The 22645-nt window shown below is 34.0% G+C and overlaps 1 protein-coding gene across 2 annotated transcripts in view; it reads right to left on the reverse strand.

The window, feature by feature from the left end:
* LOC118204110 (homeodomain-interacting protein kinase 2-like) overlaps positions 1-16525 on the reverse strand; it is a 134189-nt gene extending 117664 nt beyond the window's left edge. For both annotated transcript variants that reach the window (XM_085820836.1, XM_085820837.1), the window contains exon 1: positions 16270-16525. The gene's annotated coding sequence lies outside the window, so the exon portion shown is untranslated. The remainder of the gene's footprint in view (positions 1-16269) is intronic.
* Positions 16526-22645: the final 6120 nt, after the last annotated feature.

The following is a 22645-nucleotide window of genomic DNA, read 5'->3' on the forward strand; positions in this document are numbered from 1 at the left end:
ACAAGCATTGTAACTTATAAGCAAAAGTCAAAGATTTTTATAACCTTTAACTACATATACACGGATTGTCCGATTTCGCGGTCAGTAACCTGAGTAGCTCGCAGCCAGATATAGGACAAAACACGTACAAATGAGAAGGGGGAAAAAAAAAGACGTTTCATGCGTACAATTGTTATAACACTTAAAACATCTACATTTACCACATTTAAACTTTACAAAAAACATGCCAAAACAGACTGCAGGCGATATGATCCTCAATTTTTCGCACCATACAAAATTTTAAATAGTCACTACAAATGCGATCAAATCATCTGATTTCGTTGGAACATTTTTTCATGTCTAAAACACTGAATGGTATGACGGCTGAATAAAGTACTAAATTTATTTAACAAATAATAAAAGCCAAGAGTTTACTCGATCCCTATATTTTATTTCAACCCCACCCCCGCAAATCCTTTAAAAAATCAAATAATGTGAATAAACAACAACAAAAAAAATTTAAATCACAAACTATGTTAAATTTTATTCTGAATTAATACAATCAAAATAAAGTTTAAAAAAATTTTCAATCAACTGTCACTCAGTGGAAATAAAAAAAAACTACAAGTCTCCATAATTTAATAATCAAAGTACTTGTTCCAGGAACAGAAATAAAATTTTTAACCTCTCACTAAGAGAGAAATAAAAAAAATTATTCAAATATATATATATATATTTTTTAAAGCAAATGTCCATTTTGGACAATTTAATCATTTAGTGCCTATTTAAAGCATTCCACTTCAATCCTAAATATATTACAAATTTTTTATATCAAAATATGAAACAGCTGGAAGATCCAAGGCATGAATTTTTGATCTTTTGCCCACTGGAAACCTTGCAGGCATTTCCTACATATCCAGAAGAATATACATTCAAACATTACCATCCTCTTGAAAATATATGCCAAACTGAAAACATTTTTATTTACTTCTCAAAAATAGCTGTCACATATTTTATTAGTCTGTTCATGAAAGATAAGAGCCATTTCCTTTAAACCTATCTTATTTAGCAATCAGATAACCTTCTACCAGACTTCAGAAACTAGACTTGCTAAAATACTTTGTAATAGTCCTCTATGTTAAAAAATAGCTGTTTTATACTTAAAGCATTTTGTACATCAAATATCCATAGAAAATATGCCATAATGCCTCTATTAACACTAGAAAAAATAACTGTGTTCTTTGGATTTTTGATAATAGATAAGCTTTTATCAGATCAGACTCCTTGTCATATTAGACTTATCATATTAGATTTGTCATATTAGTTCACTTAGCATAAATTTTAACTTACCTTAGATTCTACAGACTCAAATTTTAGAAATTAATGACAGCTGAAATCATACATATTAAGATCCAATGCATAAACCAACAATGTATGTAATAAACTGCAATATTTACCACAAATATTAAAAATGACTTAATTGTTGAAAATATTTACAGAACAAAAATCATTAATAAAAACCAAGTAGATAGAAGAAATCAATAACTTCATGTATCAATTTATATACGAGTAATAACAACTACAGTTACTCAAATGAAAATTTGCTAATTTTGATGAAACCCAAATTATAACAGGAAAGAAGAAGCTTCTGCATGCTACAAGGTGATCTAAATATTGTGCACATGAGATTTTCAAAAATTCTGGGTATTCCAAAATGGATATTAATGGGTAATTATTTCAAAGAATGACACTCCTATCCTATTACAAATAATATTGCACTTGAAATTCCAGTTGCAATTAAGGTTGTTAGCTTTAAAAGTTGTTTGGTATAAGATGAAGATCAGGTTTTCCTAAGGAAAACAAATTTTAATAATTTGCATTACCTGGCAATTTAAAAAAAAAAAAAAAAAAAGGTTGAAACAGTTAGACACATTTTCCAAATGTCCATGAATCTAACAAAACAATTATTGTTCTGTTCAATAACCTGATTTTCAGAAACTGTAAGCATTTATCATAAGAAAGAAAGAGATCACCCATCAACATTAGGACAAAATGGACAAAGTATAAGCTACAATCGCCAACAAAGTATGCGAGAAAGATGGCACCGTGATCAAATTCGTACATTGCAAAGTAATGCTCAATCGCAGAAATTTATTTTGCTCCCCCCCCCCAAAAAAAACATCCCAATCTTACAACAAACAGCTTTTAAAGCTAAGAGCATAAACAGTAAATGAAATTTCAAGTAATATATTACTCATAATGATATTCGAGTGTACTTAGTGAAACAATTTGCCATTAATATCCACTTCAGAGTTTTTGAAAAGGCTGATATGTGCGACTTTCAAATTACCTTATATTTTGGATACAAAATTATCGGAATAAAATAACTAAACTCTTAGATATACTGTAAAAAGAAAATAGAAACTAGTTAGAGAATGAGATCTTGCTGGGTTCAATATATTGTTACGAATTTGGTATTTAAAAAGCTAATGTTAGTTCAATTATAAATTAAATGGTTTTATTTCTCGCGCAGTGCAGCGCGTGACGAATATTAAAAGAAAGCTAAGCCGGAAAATTAAAAATACAAGAGCGCGTGCGTTAAATAAATAAATATCTCTTTTTTTTATTTCGAGAAAGTACTGGAAAATTCTAGCGCGTGATTTTAAAATGTTATAAAAGGAGGAAAACATCTCAGTTTGTAGGAGTTGCTTAGTTTGTTGTTGTTTAGAAAACTGCTGTTGTTGATTATAGCGAATTCGCGGATTAGCGTTCTTTAGCTGTTTTGAATTACGTTCTATTGGACATTTGAGTAGTTAAAAGATAACTACTGTGAGATATAGTAATACTGCATGATAGTTTGAGAAAATTTAAGCATTTTTGTTGTGATAATAATAAATTTTTGTTCATTTTTCATCGGACTTGTGCATTCATTTCATAACGAACCCGTACGCACGCAACAATTTTTGGTGTCAGGAGTGGTGTTTGAATGCCATTAACAAGAGCGATGGAAGAGCAATTAAGACAGTTAATATCAGCCTTTGCCTCATTTAAAGAAGAAATGAAATTGAGCCAGGAATCCATTAAGGACGAAATGAAAGCCGTTCAAGCTGGTCAAGAAACTGTTAAAGCATGTCAAGAAGAAATGAAAAGAGAAATTACCTGCATAATAGAAAATAAATTTGAAGCTATGGAAGGCAGAATTGACACAGTTGAAAATAAAGTTGGACAAATTGAAGAAAAAGTTTCTTTCGTAAAAGATCAAATTGAAGAAAGAGTTTCTTCGGTGAGAGAAGAAATAGAAAAAAAAGTTTCTCCTGTAAAAGAACATATAGAAGGGAGAGTTTCGGCTGTGGAGGAACGAATTGAAGGAAGAGTTTGTGCCGTCCAACACCAAATCGAACAACAAATTGATGAGAGAGTTTCTGCAGTTGCCAAAGAAATGGAAACTTTAAAGAAATTCGTAGCGACGGCAGGAAGCAAGAGTGATGATTTTAAATTCTTACCGATGCCTGCTCGTCCATTTCTGAAGCTATCCACATATGATGGGAAGACATCCTGGCAAGTGTACAAGACCCAGTTTTCTATCATTGCGGATGCAAATGGATGGGATGCCCAAGCTAAGGCCTGTCATCTAGCCGCTTCTTTAAGAGCCGACGCAGCGGATATCCTTCAGACTCTTCCCGAAAACAAAAGGTTAGATTTCGAAGCTCTGTCCGGCGCCTTGGAGCTGCGCTTTGGCGAGAAATGTTTAAAAGATTACAGCAGGCTTCGATTAAAATCCCGTCAACAGAAGCCCACCGAATCACTTCAGGAGCTCGCCACGGATGTTGAAAGGCTGTCACATCACGCCTTTTCGGAGTGCCCGACAGAAACAAGGGAAATCCTGTCCCTGCAATATTTCATCGATGGAATCCGGGATCCCGAAATACAGAAGGCTCTACGAATGGCAGATGTAAAGGATGTAAAAAGCGCTCTGTTGAACGCCGTGAAATTGGAAGCAGTCCAGCAAGTAACTCTTAGAGATCGCTACCCAGTCAGAGCTGTGCGAGTCCACGACCCAGGGGACCAATTAATGGCTCGTTTAGATGATTTATCCAGACAAGTCGATGCTTTGATACGGAGTAGCAGTGAGAACAAAGTGGCTGTAAGATGTTGGAGATGTGGTTCTGAAGGTCACCTACGACGGCATTGCAGAACACCCCAGGGCACGGATAATAAAACAGATGAGTTGACAAGACCAGTGAATGCTTTAAGACGGAATAGTGGTGAAACGAAACCGACCTTAAAGTGCTGGAATTGCGGTGTTGAAGGCCACCTACGAAGGAACTGCAGAACTCCCCAGAGCACGGAAAATAAGGCATACGATTTAAACAGACAATTAAATGCCACGGGAAGGAAAAGGACTGACCAGAAACCAAAGTGCTGGAACTGTGGAGCTGAAGGCCACGTACGAAAGAATTGCAGAACACCCCAGGGTACGAAAATTGAGACAATTTCTGAGCAACGACGCAGGAAACAAATTAATGACCATATCAAGGAACGGAGGTTGCCAGATAATGAAAAACCCTGTTTTAAAGCGCTTAAGATCTCTATAGTGAGTGGCAACAATAACGGACTGTCCATCAATGGGAATATCGATGGAGTTCCTTGCAATATGATCATTGACACAGGAGCTAATGTTACCATCATTAGGAAAGATTTAGCTGAACAGTTTAAAGATAAACTTATTTGGACGCCATCCTGTGTTACCCTTCAGACTGCGTCTGGTGACAGAAGTTAAACGTAAACATCACGTTTGGAAGTGCCGCCCACCATCACACGGCATATGTGGCGGATATTACAGATCCATGCATACTCGGATTGGACTTTTTAAGGAAATACAATTTTTCCTTAGATTTCAAAAACAATAAGCTGCTTTCAGCATCTGATGGCATGACTATCCATCCTCAAAAGAGATCCTCGCCTGGAAATGTCGACGCCTTGTCCGAAAGATCAAGCTCAGGAAGCTGCCGAAATCATACCAGGGTCGAAAAGAAACTCAAGACTACCAGCTATTCTCCATCTCAGAAGCTCTTCGGTCAAGACCTTCGTCTGCCTTGTGACCGCCTGTTTAGTCGCCCTACGGATGCGCCTTCATCGCCTGAGGAACACATCCAAGATGCCCAGGCCCAGTTTGAGAGGATGCATCGTTCTGCACGAAAGCGCGTCAACTTGGCGACGGAGAAAATGAAGACCAGATGCGACACAAGAGCTACTAGACATAGATCCAACAAAGGAGACAAGGTGTGGTTGTGGAACCCGATTCAACGAAAAGGACTGAGTCCTAAATTACAGTCACCTTCGGATGGGTCCATATACAGTGCTGAACACGAATGACATCGTGGTTCGGATCCGTGAGTCTTCGAACTCTTACGACAGGTTAGCTTATTACTATGGCCATAGTACGTAATGTAAATAATTGTAAATAGTATCAGACCATGGTCCTTTTTGTTTATAAATATGTATTTGATTTGATTTGTATTTAGTATTTGATTTGCATTTAGTATTTGATTTGTATTTAGCATTTGTTTTGTATTTAGTATTTGATAGCATCTGATTTGTTTAAGTTAGTTATTGAATTTATTGTTCATGTTGTTTGATATTGTAATGTAATGTTTAAGCCTCAGTTGCATTTATGCCTCAGTTGTAAGTTTGGCTTCCTGTCCAGGGATTGTACTGCCCGGGACGTGCAGTCCTTGGGAAGGGGGCAGTGTTACGAATTTGGTATTTAAAAAGCTAATGTTAGTTCAATTATAAATTAAATGGTTTTATTTCTCGCGCAGTGCAGCGCGTGACGAATATTAAAAGAAAGCTAAGCCGGAAAATTAAAAATACAAGAGCGCGTGCGTTAAATAAATAAATATCTCTTTTTTTTATTTCGAGAAAGTACTGGAAAATTCTAGCGCGTGATTTTAAAATGTTATAAAAGGAGGAAAACATCTCAGTTTGTAGGAGTTGCTTAGTTTGTTGTTGTTTAGAATACTGCTGTTGTTGATTATAGCGAATTCGCGGATTAGCGTTCTTTAGCTGTTTTGAATTACGTTCTATTGGACATTTGAGTAAAAGATAACTACTGTGAGATATTGTAATACTGCATGATAATTTGAGAAAATTTAAGCATTTTTGTTGTGATAATAATAAATTTTTGTTCATTTTTCATCGGACTTGTGCATTCATTTCATAACGAACCCGTACGCACGCAACAATATGTAGGTCCGAAACATCGAATTTTCTTGGATGACGAACAAATTAAAAAGGCAAAGAAAGCCCTCTATGGCCTTTTATTAAGAATGAAATTATTCTCAGAACAATTGGAGAATTCGAATCAGGACAGTCAAATTGCAGACATTGCAACTGAGTCTCTATCATCCTCTTCCACTGATGAATTAGATTTTGAGAAATATTTTTGGATAATATTGAAAAGGCTAAGGCAAAATGAATGAAAATAAAGAACCAAGAACCTTTAGATATAAAAATGAAAAAATACAAAGAAGATTTCTACATGGCCTTTGAAGAAATAAAGAAATATGATTGTGCTTGCAAGACACCTCCTTTTAGAACTTATAAAAATCTATCCTGAAAAGTTAAAAGAAGTAGCCCTAACAGTCAATGTCTGCACAGTAACAGCTCTTCCTCCTACTCAAGTTAGTGTGGAAAGACTCTTCTCAGCTCTGAAGTTTATCAAATCGGATCTATGGCCCTCCAACAAAGAAGATCCTGCCGAAGCTATCCATGTTTCTTAGAAACAACTAATGCCAGTTTTTCCATTTCATAATAAATGCTAATTAATATAAATAATTTGCTATGCCATCATTTTTTTTTTTTTTTTCTGTAATATCTATTACTTCTTTTATATTAAAAAAATAAGCTGTAACCCATGTGCACATGTTTACATATATATGAGGGAGTTGGAGTCTGTAATCCGGACTCGTCAGGACTTCAGCTATTACGGATTATAGATCAATTTAAATCTGGTAAGATGGTGTTGGAAAATATGACCTATTGTAACTCTTTTCTGCATCATCTCTCCTCCTTGAAATAATTCTAACTTTTACGTAAGGTTTAGTTCTTATTTTAAAGGGATATAGTAGTTATTTCTACTTCGTTTTTCACTGCCACTGTTTGTATTAAGAACGGATTGTTCCAGCCTAATTAAGATGCAAAAACAAAACTTGATGTTACGTCATCTGGAAAGCTGATTTGTGCCGACAACTGATTAATTGCAGTGAGATGACATCATGTCTACTTCAGGTATAAGTATCTCGCATCACTCTGGCTTATTCGCTTCCGATTCCTGTTTCATTGCTCCGTGGTGTGCCGTTCCAGCCCCCAGTGGAAGACGATATTGCGATGCATGCCAGCCAGCGATTAGTGCCATGATTCTGTTCTGAAAGATGACTTTTTCTGGATCCTGAAAAGCAGCAACAATGTGAGTGACAGCTGTGGGCGGCATCCTGTTTCTACGGTTCAGCGGCAATGTTTTTCCAAGCTGTGATTTCTCGTAACTACAGTGAGCGGCTTTTTGCCGGTTTAAGTGCTCTCAAGGATTTAGTTTAATTTTTTAGGTGCCTTCTAGACCACAAAGCATGGACTTATTGATAGTGAAGTGAATTTCATAATAACTGCGTAGTTTCTGTTCCGTGATATGTTTTTCGCATATTGAATGCCAGTATTTAAAGATCAGGTAAAATATTTACTGTGTCTTTAATAGTGTAATATTCTTTAAAGGAAAAACCCTTGGGGTTAATGAATGATCAACTAAGTGTAATTTTTTTGATAATGATTATGTTACACTCTTTAAGTTTCTGATATTGATTAAATATATTCTTCGTGTTTTTATTTTTATATATATTGTGAATAAATTGGTTAAGTTTAAAACTTTTGTCTTGCACAGTATATAACCTTAGGGAGCTTCTATTGCTACTTCTGCTAAATTTTTTTTACAACTTTAAACTTTGCTTTTGCATCAGATGGCATGCAGAAATTATACAATTAAAAATATGAAACCGTAATTTATGAAATAAAGAGCAATTATGATCTAAAAAGGGTACCAAATTTTACAAAAAAAAAAAAAGCTTAATATTTATTTGTTTACTTTATTAAACATTTCTTTCAACGCGCGCATGCGTAGAGCATACATTACGCGTATGCGTAATGCACATAATATATGAGCGCACATTCTTTACCCGCATACATAAAGCATACAAAAAAAAAAGTTCATGGCCTTTGAGGTCCGGATTATAGATCATTCCAGATAATGGACGTCCGGATTACGGATTTTGTACTGTATATAATTTATTTACTGATTTTCTAGGAGATAATATAATCAATATTTCTTTAGTAAATAAATTATAATTATCTTACTTTGCAGCTATTACACAAGTATTAGAAAAACTTGTTTTCAAACTGATTTAAGATTTTACATATATATATATATGAGGGATTCAGAGTCTTTAAACTTCCAGGAGTCGGATTAGGATTATTCAATTATGGCAAACACACGAGGGTTATCTGCCTAAAGGAAGAGATGCCTTTGTGGAGGACTTTCTAGGAAAACTGGCTCGTATACATGGGGAAAACCACGAAAACACCCATGCAGCCAGCCCGTCCGCTGGATTTGAACCTTGGTCCAGGAGTTGAAGTCAGACATTTTCCCTACAGACTCCACAGCCCTGGGCGCAAGATCAGGGGAATAAGGAGGGTGAAATAACTCTGTAACCTTTTGCTGCACGAGGAACCATTTAATACACATTGCAGTATGAGGGCTTGCATTATCATGCAACAGAAACCACTCGCCTGATGCAGCGAGATAGGGCCGAACACGACGAATGTGAGCCAGAAGGCGCTTCATAACATGGCAATAAAATTTCACCATTAACTGTTTGACCTTCCAGTTCATATTCTTTATGGATAATTCCCTGTGCATCAAAAAAGGTAATCATTGTCTTAACCTTTGATTTTTCAAAACGATACAATCTCGATTTTGGCGATGAGGGACTGCACCACTCCATGCTTTGGTGTTTTATCTCCTGTGACGATCGACTGTAAAAATGTGTTAGCTTTATCTGCTGCATTGATGAAGTTGCCACAGGCATCCAATTGCTGCTGTTTTTGTTCATTGCTTAAGCAATGAGGGACAAATATTGCACAAAGTTTGCATTTAACCAAATCCTTCGTTAATATTGTTCAGACAATTTCACAAGAAAGATTCAATTCATTTGCCATTATTCAGACGACAAACGGCGATCTTGCAGCAATAACTTCCTAACTCTTTCAACATTTTCCGCCATTCTGCTCGTCAACGGTCTTCCACTGCAATGCTCATCCTCCGCGCTTTCACGACCTTCACAGAAAAGTTTGAACCACTGAAATGTTGTCTTGCAAGATAAAAGTTTCTTTGCCATACACACCTCAAAGTATTTTCAAGATTTCTGTAGGAATTTCAGATTCGTTTTCTGCTCCACTGTGCAATGCACTAACACTTTTCACATTTAAGTGAGTGCATGAACAAACATGAAACGTTCAAAATGACCCTTAACTTCAACGTTGCATACCGAAGATCGTAATGTGCATGTGTCAGGTTGTTCTTATTTTTGAAAGGAGCGGTGAGTCACCTTACTTTTCAGTCTCACCTTGTATGATTCAACTTTAGTACTTACAGCTGTACACATGGTTTGGTGACATTCAGTAGCTGACTTTTTGCAAAAGAACTGGAAGTAAATGATGGTTCTAATATAGAAGCATTATAGTTCCATTTCACACATCCTTGTACTTCACGATAATATTTTTTTTTTTTTTACAAATTTCACAATGCAGTGTTCTAAAACAAGTCTCTTTCTTTCAAATGCCAAAAATTGCTTGATGAAATACGATTAAACACATCAATGCAAACTGTTTGTGAAGACCATATTTGCAGTGACAAGAAACTTCATTAAAAACGACACATTTTATTGTACATATGTCAAAATACTAAATTTAATAATTATATATCGATAAATATATAAATAAACTATCTCCCCTCCAAAAAAAATCTGAAAATATTCAACAGTATTGCTGTAAACTATTATTTTAAGATGGTTGGCTACCCAGCCTCCCATCAAAGACACTTTATATATATATATATATATATATATAAAGTTTTTATAAAATAAACTTATATTTATTTTTAAAATATTTAAAACTCAAAACAATTAATGAAAAAAATAAGGAAAATAATTTATCGTACAGTTTCATGGGAATAAGAGATTAAGTAATTCTCTGTATAAAATTCATCTACAATTTTATTGCAAATAACAAATGCTTGGGGTGTCCTTTATCGATTTACGAAGATAATGTGTCATACTCTTGACAATGCCATTTGATTATTAGAATTTATTATTCAGGCCCCAAAACTTTTATTAGTTGTGATATAATAGTATAGATAAATTTTATACTATGGTTGAATTCATGGGCAGAATCAGTTTATATGCTACACTATAAATCAAAGGTTGACAAATTATGGATACCTAGTTTCAAAAAAAGGGAGCCAACTGGAGAGTCGGTGAAAAACAAATTGGTCTTTACATGGATCGTAAAAATTTTAATATTTAAAATTTCATCTGTAACCACAGCTAAAAAATCAATTTCATGCTTTAATACATTTCCTGAATTATATTAACTACAAAACCAACTAGAATTTCAACTATTTTATAATTTTTCAATAACTGAAAAATAATATTAATGAAGATGATTTGTAAATACTTATAAATCATCTTCATTAATATTATTTTTCAGTTATTGAAAAATTATAAAATAGTTGAAATTCTAGTTGGTTTTGTAGTTAATATAATTCAGGAAATGTATTAAAGCATGAAATTGATTTTTTAGCTGTGGTTACAGATGAAATTTTAAATATTAAAATTTTAATATTTAAAATACTTATAAACCATTTTAAAGGTATTTACTTATAAACCATTGTGTAAATACTTATAAACCATTTTAAAGGGATAAAATTATCATTCCAGCCACAGATTCGTAGAGTTCAAAAAGAACGAATTCTTGTTCAAATTCCAATTCTGTTTTTTTCCCACATAAAAAAAAATAAAAAAAGAACTTCCTAGATATACTCTTATATTGAAGCAAAAGCACTGTTCAAAAATAAGGCTATCGAATTATCTTTAAAAACAAAAATGAAATTTAACATCCTAAAATTTGTATGACAGAGCAGTACTATTTCTTATTCTTTTCATACGACTGAAGCTGTATTCAGCAATTAGAGTTAATGTGATGAAATAAACTTGAACTTACAAGAGATCTTTTGATTAAGGTTTATAACCATAAGGACTCAGAATAGTTTGAAAAAAAAAACTTTCACAATAAACATAGATGCAAGTTAAATACAATAACATAAACAATGCTTTATTAGCATGTTGACTGCCGCAGAGGTGACCAGTGGCCAGCACTCGACTTGGCTACAGTGCTGTGGGGCCCACCAGTGACGCACCAATAGTAAAATAGATTGCAAAAATGGTCTACAACACCTCGGGATCTTCGTTGATCCCCAACATGAAAAATGCATTAAATATGATTACATATTAGGGATGCTCAAATGAAAAGGCACGAAACAAAATTATAGATATACTTACTAGACTTCTATAACAAAATTATAGAAGTCTTTATTCACAAGTAATCACCAAAGGCATGAGCATAACTATCCCACTGTTTCATGAGCCAAAGGAAGCCCTCTTCCCAGAATTCCTGTAGCTATGACAGGAGCCAGTCCCTTCAGCTTGTTGTGCGAGTTAAAGCCCCTTTGAGATGCCACCTCACCAATCTTTCAACTCGTCTATGAGTTCAGCTGTGATTATCATTTTTATCTGACCCGGTCTCAGGTCATCACCCAAAACAATCCAAGCCTTCATGAAAATTGGCACTCCACTTTCTCACTGATTGGACACACAGTCTGTTCCGTATACAGCCACCATCCGGTGATGAATACTGGCCGGTTTAATCCCTTCCACAGAAATCTGGTAACATCTCACTGCTCCTCAATCATTAAATTTTGCAATGTAACAATAAGATATCATCATATACATGCACTGCCGCATAAATTGGATGGAACACACAACAGCCTACTTCACACCGGCATCATGTATGGGCATTTGTGCACAACCATGTCAGACAATACATTCATGTCTTAGATATCTCAGTACATTATAACAAAGCGGCACATTCAAATTTCAACCAGTTTTTTTTTGTATGCTTTACGCATGCACATTTAATGTATAATGGACGGTATAAGCTAGGCTAAAATTATCTTTACTGATTCTAAGGCATTTCAGTTGATGTTGCAGATTGCGCTGTTCCTTAATCTTCTAATCAGATCCAGCTTATTATTTTTTGCAGACTGTTAGAACAATTTTATAAAAATTAAGCTTGAACTTTCGATTATGTCAAAAAGAGTTTCCAATTCTGGAGCTGCCAACAGATCTACAAAGCGAAAGCATGCTTCGATATCCATCAAACAAGGGAAAAAAAAAAAAAAAAAATGGATAAAGGCATGAAGAAAGTGACAGAGAGGTTAGTGAAAACGAAAAAAATTTCGATTGACAAAATACTCGGTATTCTCGACACAGCAATTACAGGACTTGAACAGTGGAACTGAACAAGAAAATTATGTCTGTTTATAGAATTAAAGAGAAAGTATTAGCACAAAAAACGACGCAACTTAAACTTACATTGAAAGAAATGTTTAATAAAGTAAACAAATAAATATTAAACTTTTTTCTTTGTAAAATTTGACGCCCTTTAGATCATAATTGCTCTTTATTTCGTAAATTACGGTTTCATAGTTTTAATTGTATAATTTCTGCATGCCATCTTACCAGATTTAAATTGATGATCTGTAATCCGGAAAATCCCCTACTCCAGAATAGCTGAAGTTCTGACAAGTCCGGATTACGGACTCTGTACTGTACTAAACAAATAAGTTTAAAGAATATAGTTCCATGATTTTTAGTGACCTTATCTTTGAAAAAGAAGTGACAATACAATGAAATATGGATTGCTCATATAAATTTCATAAAAAAAAAAAAAAAAAAAAAATTCAACATTCTTGGTTTCCGGGCTGCAAACCAATACGAATCTTAACATTTATTTTTCCAAGTATTTAAGAAAAAAGAAAAAAAAACCGAAGGCGCGAAGGACAACTGACAACAGCATCACCCAATGACATAGGGACTTTCTCCCCCCTCGGTCTTATAAATTCCCTCTTTCCAGCGAAGAGATAACTTTCACACGACCTCTCACTTCAAGGCACATAAATAATGCCTTTTTTTGGGGAATTCTATGTGTTTTGGCAGAATGCCAGCCAAGATTGCATTTAAGAAGACAGTTAAATTATAACCTAGTATTATTTTTCAACTGATAAACATATTACTTTAAAATATTTAAATAAAAACTGCATGATTATATTAAAAGAAGCAACAAGAACATATTTTAGGTTTACTTTCACCTCCATAAAAATTTGCCAAACACTGACAATTTTGTGAACTGGTGATAAATGCGACTATTTTATTTATAAATAATGGGAATATTCAGCATTTTATTTTTAAAAAATTTTGAAAAAGGACAAAAATCCATAGAGTTTATATTTATATTTTAGAGGCGGTGAATACCACTCGGTTAAATATGCCACGGAAACATAAAAGTGTTCTCGTTCATGCAAAATATGCCAAAAAACAATTCTACAATATGCTGAAACTCGGAACATGTAGAATCAGAAAATACTTTAATCTTTACTGTTCTCAAATGTACATTTCATTAATTTAATTATTTTATTGTACCAAGAAAGATCCCACTGCAATAATCAAAGAAAAGGGTGACCATACCATAGAGGAACTCACGACCTAAACTCAAGATCTGACGATCGCCTACACAGACGGCTTTTGCGACTCCAATCTGAACAGAGGAGGAGCGGGAGTCTTTTTCATCGGACCAGACGGAGTGCAGAAATGCCAGAGTAGTCCTGTTAGGAAAATCGCCTCCAACTATACATGCGAGCTCATAGCCATCAAAAAAGCTCTGGAGATTTATCTCTCTAAAGAAGACCAGAGTTCCAACGGCATCACCATCTTCTCCGACTGCAGATCAGCATTGCAAGCGATCCAGAAGGGCAAATGTCAACTGAATCATCAGATCATTGAGCTCACAAACAAAATCATTGCTGCCCAAAGATCCTGCATCTTACAATGGATACCGGCTCATGTAAATATTTTTGGTAATGAGAAGGCCGATGAGCTTGCAAAGGCATCCCGTGATTCTCCTCAGCCATCCAACTGCCTAACCCTTGTTGATGCCAATGCAGTTTCCAAAAAAAGACTAATCGGTCAAGTTAAAGGAAACTCCATACCGGAATTGAACTGTGACACAGCCATATCAACTATCATAACCAGACTTAGGACAAATCACTTAAAAGGGATGAGGATTTCTGCAGACGGACAGCGTAGTTACACCAACATTTGTCCTCATTGCCCAGATGACATCCCACTGTCTTGCCATCACATCTTCAGCTGCCTAGCAATCCAGGCCAGACTGTTTAACATCGGCACTGAAGACCCAGTGGACCTACTTTATACTGATAGAGCTGCGCCGAGGTTGCAAAAGTTGTCTTTGACAGCTTCGGAGCTATATAATTGCACTTTGTCATAGACACAACATCATCATTATTAATTTATTTTTCATTTAATTGTTGTGCATATTTTAACATTTTCATTAACTTTTACTTCATTGTATAGTGTGATCAATATTACTGGTTACCTTTTCTAAGGCTTAGGCACATTTTAATAGTTTTTTAATTAAGACATGATTAAACACGTTAGTTATTATTATATTTTAAAAAACTAAATCCCTTTTTGTGGAAAGTGAAGAATCATCCACTGCTTTTCGTGTTTTTGAATCGCCAACTTGAAAATAACAAGTTAAAGAATTGCACAAACTTGGTATCCATGTACACATCGACCTATTTTCCTTTAAAAAAATCAGAGAACTGCACAAACTCGGCATTGTGCAGTCCCTTGACTTTGTACACTTTGATAAAGGCATTAAGAAGTGGCCAATTCTGCATTTCACCCGCCTTTTCTATGCATTCAATTTCGTGTACTTTCAAAATAGTTGTAATAAATTTTCCAAAATATCTTAATACTTTTTTACTAGCCAGAACATAAAGAAAAATTACCATATTTGTATTTCATAGAATATCCCAGCATACTAATTGGAGCAGATAACAGAAATGCAATCCAATTAACAATTATCCCCCCCAACAATGGGACTGCTAACTGTAAATTATAAATGGATTAAAAAGTGGTTACAGAAAGCATGAATACACAAACTAGTATAATATGCATAACATGTTCATCAAAGTTAGCTGTTTCACTAAGAAGAAATGCAGAAGCACTTCCTGCACTTTTATTTTCAATACCAATAAATTCGTAAAAACCAAAAGAACCTAGAAAAATTAATGTCCATTGACATTTCTAAAAATTAAAAAAACTCGTTATATATTATTAAATTCTTTTTTTAAAAATGTGCTAAGCTTTGGCAATATTTCAAAGAAAATGAATCGGCCTTCATAACCAGTTGTACTTCCAAAAATCAATCAGAGATAGAGAACGATTAGATTCTTTAGGCATATTTTCTAATAACAAAATCTAAAAAAAATTACAAAGTTTGAAAAGCAATAATAATCATTCTAATAACAAAATCTCAAAAAATTATAGAATTTGAAAAACAATAATAATCAATGTCATTATTCCATCATTTGGAATGAGAAAATAGTAAAATCGGACTTATAATTTAACATAAATCCCATTTTTTACCATTAAGGTGCTGCTAAAAAATCATACTGAGATAAGTAACTCTGAATACAAATAAATAACCGCTATTAACAACATGTTCAACAGGTTAAAATTTTAAAACTAACAATGATGAAAATCATATTCAGAAATTTAATGAAAAGTAATTATTCGATTTTAAAAGTATATGCAAATCACAAAAAGCCGAATTAAACATTTTGACTAAGAAGTCACTGACATAACGGTGATATATTAGCTCCTAATATGCAACGTATGGTACCAAAATAAACGCACTAAAACTTAAAATTGTTGACATTAAGTTAAGGTAATTCATATGGAGAAATTCACGATACCAAAAAAATTACATCCCTGAAAAATTATATCACAACAATCGAAGCAGATAAAAGAAAATAACACTTACATATGAAAACGTCATGCTGTTTTCCTCGAACACGGGGTCACAAAATTTACATTGAACAAAGACGGACAGATAGTCCAAGTATTTAATTCAATTACATTCAGTTTCAGAATAGGTAGCAGTAAAAAGGTGGAAATAATCGCAATTAAAGTTTGAATGCTGAGGAAAATTCATCTTAGGAAGTAAATATAACATCGCGCAATAAGATTACGAAACGACCCATTTCCCAAATCCAGCAATCATCTCACAGAGCGAACATTTCTAGGAGTTGAGGTGTTTCTTAGAAGCTTACGAAAATATACAGTTTCTCAGGAAAATGTACACTGCTCAAAAAAAAAAAATGGGACAGTCCTATATCTCCCGATCTACTGGGCCGATTGACAAAATTCAAATTGCGTTCTTCATGTCTCGAAAGCGCGACTTAGGATATATATTAGATTTATGTATAGCACTATTCTAACATAGGTATTTTGACACAAAATCGGACTTTTTCTGAAATAACATACCAATTTTTTTACATATTTCGATTCTACGACTTTTTTTACATATTTCGATTACGCCTAAATATGAAATTTTGTAAAATTTGGAGCGAAATTTACGGAGAAATTCACAAATTTATGTTGGCACTTTTTTGTCAGTTTGCGCCAAGAATACTTCACTTGGCGAACTTCTTAATATATGGCAACCTAGTTTCCTTAGTAAAAAAAGTCACCATCGTTCCTTTTTTCCAAATAATATTCTTTATATTATATTTTTAATTATAACTTATTATTTTAAGTAATTTTTTCTTTTCGAATTTCATTTTAATTGTTTAAGTTGCACTTTTTTTTTTTTTTTTTAGAATAACTGTTTTAAAAATTTCTATTTACCTATTTGAACTGCGTAAATAAAGGTGCAGCGTTTATTTATTTATTTATTTATTTTTTCAAATAGTTTTCTTTATATATATTTTTTGTCATAGCTATTATTTTAGGTCATTTTTAAATTTTTATACTTTTATTTTAATTGTTTGTGTTGCATTGTCTCTTCAGATAATTGTTTTAAAATTTTCTATTTATTCCTTCGAACTGAGCATTTTAAATATATTTATTAATATCAATTTTCCAGAGTTTGATTTTATTTATTTGAACTGCGTTTTTTTCGGAAGAATACTTTGTAACCCAGACTACGATGCGTTTGAAAACTGCATACTATATTAAAAGAGAAAATACAGTAAAGCACAATTTTACACGCCTTTCAATGTTCCGTTCAGAAAAAATATATATAAATAAGAGAGATGTATAACCGATAATTTAACTTAGGATGACTTGCATACACTGCTTTAAACAGTTTTATCATTGTGCCCATTGCGTTACACAATTTTATCCTACATTTGGTTTCTTAAAATGTTATTCATATTTTAGTCAAATATTTTATTTTTGAAATCGCAGGAATCAAATATCATAAGATTGAAAAGTTTTAAATTTAAAAAAATACGAATACTAAATTTTACGAAAAAATTTATTTTTCTTCTCTGTTTCTTTAAGCATTCTGAAAGTATATTGAAAAGTATCCAACTTTTCGAAACATTTTGGTATTTCTGACAATCATTTTAAATAAAGTTATCGCCTTCCATTTCATAAAGGCCCACAAACGGCCGAGCGGTAAAGTTGCTGAACACTGGTAGTTCACTCCGGGGTTCGACCCCGGTAAACGGGCTGGTAGCATGGGCGTTTTCGTGGATTTTCTCATGTGTACCGCGTATGACAGCTGGTTTCCCTTAGAAAGTTCTTCACGAAGTATTTCGTCAGAGCCTTTATCAGTCTTTAGAGGCTAAACATTTTGAAGCTATGAGATGAAAGGAAAGACTGATTTCATCAAAAGGTTTTGGTTTATTTTATTATGACAAAGCACACTACGGCTATCTGCCTAAGGGGAGGGATGCCTTCCTGGAGGACTTTCTAAGGGAAACTGGCTCGCATACACGTTACACATGCGGAAAACCACGAAAACGCCCATGCAGCCAGCCCGTTCGCGGGATTCGAACCTCGGACTGAACTACCAGTGTTCAGCGACTTTACGGCTCGGCCGCTAGTTCATCAGGAAGGGAAAAAAACATCTTTAAGTGACATCCACATACATCACTGGATAAACTCCTGAATCTTCAAATAATTCGACTGAGGAAATCATGGGATTCACCATTTATGATACGATATGATGTTCTATAACGTAATTTACACAACCATATAGTTTAAAACCAGTCGCTCTTCACTTTAATCTGCAATGATATCGTTTTGTCTTTTCTGTTAACACAAGCTCAATTGATGGTATTTGCTGGTGTACTCGTCCAAGTGTTTTCTCTTTGAACACCTAAATTCTTTGAAGTATCCTGAAAGTACATTCGAAAGCGTCCAACTTTATGAACATCTTGGTACGTCTGACAGCCAAATTTCCCTGCAAATTTTTGCTTACTTTTCTCCCTAATTTTCTTCTTTCCTTCTACAGTTATTTTCAGTGCTCACACAAGAAAATTAAGATTTTTCGACTGCTACACTTCCATACATTTTGCATTCTTGTCAATTTTTTGAAATATCAATTATATGAATTGCGTTTCAGCTAAAGACAGCTTTTCATTTTCTAGTCATTTTAGCTATAAATAAAGTTTAAAGCGAAGTCCAAAGGATAAATAATTTAATTAAAAGATTTTTGCTAAATGACAAAGAAATAAAACAGTCCAGCAGGGTTTATTCTGTACCACAGAGTAACCCGATTCTTATATCGGCTGAAACAATCTAAATCATATTAAAGATCATGTTTTTTATACAATCTATAACGCGAGAGAAAAAATTAGCTTCTTAAAACATGCTTTCTAAGAGAATTAATATAAAAATTTATATTTATATATATATTTTTTAAAGTTGGGACTTGAACCAAACTGTCAGACTTTTAAAGCTTATTTTACATGGTGGTTATTATTAAAGTTCCACTTTGAAATGGTCATAAAAGGAAAACTACCGGACCAAATGTTATCAAACTTGGGAATCGTGTAAATGAGGTTATGAGAATATATTTTCGGCGGAAAAAAAAAGAGTTCAAAAACTCACCATCAGGGGAAAAATGGCGCTGTATACAATATTGTTAAATGAAATAAGACACGAAAAAATCTGTTTAAAATGTGTTTAATATTTTCCGAAACGTGTTACAAAGCATGTTCAATGTAGCGTCCAGCATTTTCCGAAAGCAAGTTAAATCATGTTACTGCATTCTCAACAGCAGCTCTTAGCATATCAGGTTTGGTTTTGGTTTGGTTTATTAGATTACGGCAAAGCACACGAGGGCTATCTGCCTTAAGGGAGGGATTCCTTCGTGGAGGACTTTTTAAGGGAAACTGGCTCGTATACACGTTACACATAGCATATCAGGAGGAATGTTATCAGTGTATCACTTTTTTCATTTCTGCCAAATTGTTTAGATTATCACCATAAACAGTGCTTTTGAGATAACCTCGTAGACAAAAGTCACAGAGGTTGAGGTCTGGTGAGAAGAGGGGAAGTGTTGGCCTATAAGACGTTCATTTGTGAAATGTTGCCTAAGTAACTATGCGACACTCTTGAGGTGGTGCCCAGCCCTGCATAAAAATCCTTGTATCTAAAATGCCACGTTACTGCAGTTCATGTATCACGAAACATTTTAATATTGGTTCTAAGGAACTGCAATCGCAGTGGTCCAGCTGTCGACTGCTCTTCAGAAAAAAATGGTTCAGTTATAAAACTAGCTGTGATTCAACAGTAAACGGTGTGAAATGACTGTTATGCAATCGAATGCAGTAGGAGAATGCAATGGAACTAGATAGATAACATGAGAGATTTCTTTGGCCCAAATCGATTAAAAGCGTTTTGAATCAGTATCTTCATGTTTTAGTGCCGAATTCAGGCTTAAAAAATTACAAATTAGCGATCTGTAAGAAAACGATTTCCAGATTGTACGCACTTGTGAGAGTGATTTGCGATCTCACATTTTCTAATCACAAATTCGTGGTTTTCACGGACGAAATTCTCACTTACAGGGATGGCGCACTCGACATTTATCGAATTTAACGTCTTTAAATAATAATTTGCCTACTTCAAAGTTTCTTAAGGGTATACAACATATTAAACCCGTTTAACAAAAGGTTAAGTTAAATTCCGACCCATATTTCGTTTAACAATATTGCATACAGCGCCATTTTCCTCCCTGGTGGTGAGGTTTCGAACTTCCTTTTTTTCGCGGAAAATAAATTCCCATGACCTCCTTTACACGATTTCCAAGTTTGATAACATTTGATCCAGTAGTTTTCCTTTTATGACCGTTTCAATGTGGAACTTTAATTATAACCACTCTGTATATTATTAAATTTTAATTTGAAGCTATGCGTTATATGTATACCATGCGTAAAATTTTCGCTTTTATGGAAAAATAAAAAATCGAAGCAAATATACTTAGAATAATGGACCAAAACTGAAAACATTTCCCCTCCCTCCGAAAATAAAATATTGAAATTTCGAACTTGAATTTACTGGGTTATCGAAATATTTAATTTGACTTAGAAGATAAGTCCTAGTTCCGACAACAATTCCGCCAAAATTTCCGAATTACTTAAGCTAAAGTTAAAGATTTAGTATATATTCACTGTATGTTAATAAAGTAATCAGAGTGTAATAAAAATAGATTATAGAATTTACGCTGATGTAACTTTTTGTCTGACTGCGCAACATGTAATGGAAGAGAAGGTTTGTAGAGATCTGTTTTTCACATGCCTCTAAAAGTAGATGTCATATTAATTTTGTCTCTTCAATGTCAAAAAACTTTCCTTTGAGAGGCAACTTTAGTTTTTGAGAAAGAAAAAAAATCACAAGAAGACAAATTTGAAGAACATGCAGGACGATTGAACATACATACTTATTTTCCGAACACAAGCGGTTCTCCGACTGGTTATTGAATAATGAAAAGATGCATTGTCATGCAATACCAAATATTTGGAATACGTTTTCTGGCTGAATAACGTAAGATTAAAAGTCATCTGCTTAATTCACATCCATTTACAAGTCAACTACTCTGGCAATTGCAGAATCATTTTGATCCTGAGCTTGTAAGACAAACCTAATATACTGGATTTAAACACTTCTTTAACCTTCCGAGAACGTTCCTTCTTTAGCTCATATTCCAAGAATATTAAGTGAATACAATTATTGCCAAAGAAGTTGAATATTCATTTGCACTACGGCTTGGTAGTTTACTAACGAATTAAGAAAACTTAAATTCTGCTTTTTGTGTCAAAGAATACAACAATATTTTAAATATTTACAAATAAAATATTAAATTGGAGATTTAATTGGAGCCTCACCAGTTGCCAGCATTTGAAGATTGTTAAATACTAATTGTTTGTTGCGAAGTCTAACCCAGGGTTTTGCATGGTTGGTTTTCGTAGTTTTCTAGGTTGCTTTACAAAGGTTCTCTATGAAAGCATCTTAATCAAATAGCTCCCATGTTCTTTCTATGTTCAAATAACCAACTAACCTAGTTTAAGCGCGATTTCCAAGTGAAGTTACTAGTAAAATCCGAATACTCATTAAAAATCCTGTAGCTAGCCAATCGAGAGTAACATGAAAGATACGGAACCAATAATTGAAATGTTGTTACGGTACGCCGTTTCTTAACTTAGATGGTCATTCCTTAATTAAATAGCCCACCAACAGCCGAGCGGTAAAGACGCTGAACACTGGTAGTTCGGTTCGAGTTTCGAATCCCGCGAACGGGCTGGCCGCATGGGCGATTTCGTGGTTTTCGCCATGTGTAACGTGTATACGAGCCAGTTTCCCTTAGAAAGTCCTCCACGAAGGCATCCCTCCCTTTAGGCAGATAGCCCTCGTGTGCTTTGCCATAATTAAATAATCCAATTCAATCCTTAATTAAATATAATTGATTTGTAAATTCTACTAGAACTGACGGTAAGAATTGAAGTGGAAATAAGTAATATGGTGTGCAATCTTGATTAATATAAAATTAAAAATATTTGCATAGAAAAATGTTTGTATTCAGACAGAAAGTTTTTTGAAATATTTGCAATTACTTTATAAGAAGGATTTATTAATAACAGCAATAATTACTTATTATATTACTGATGATTAGGATTCATTTCTTGACAATTACATTCTAAATTAGAATTTTAAGGATATAATGAAAATACGCTACGCACAAAAATACATTTTAGGAAAAAATGAGTTGATTTTTTATGTTTTAAAACTTCTTAATTCATTTAGTAAACATCGTATCCTCGTTGTTTATTGAATCCAGAATGTTGGTGTCGTTTATATAATTATTCTTACTTGTCCACAGAATCTGCTGACTTATCCAGCCATTA

Source organism: Stegodyphus dumicola, chromosome 7 (assembly GCF_044657685.1).
Source record: "Stegodyphus dumicola isolate Sdum_Otavi_A_Nest chromosome 7, ASM4465768v1".
In the NCBI taxonomy this organism is placed as follows: Eukaryota; Metazoa; Arthropoda; class Arachnida; order Araneae; family Eresidae; genus Stegodyphus; species Stegodyphus dumicola.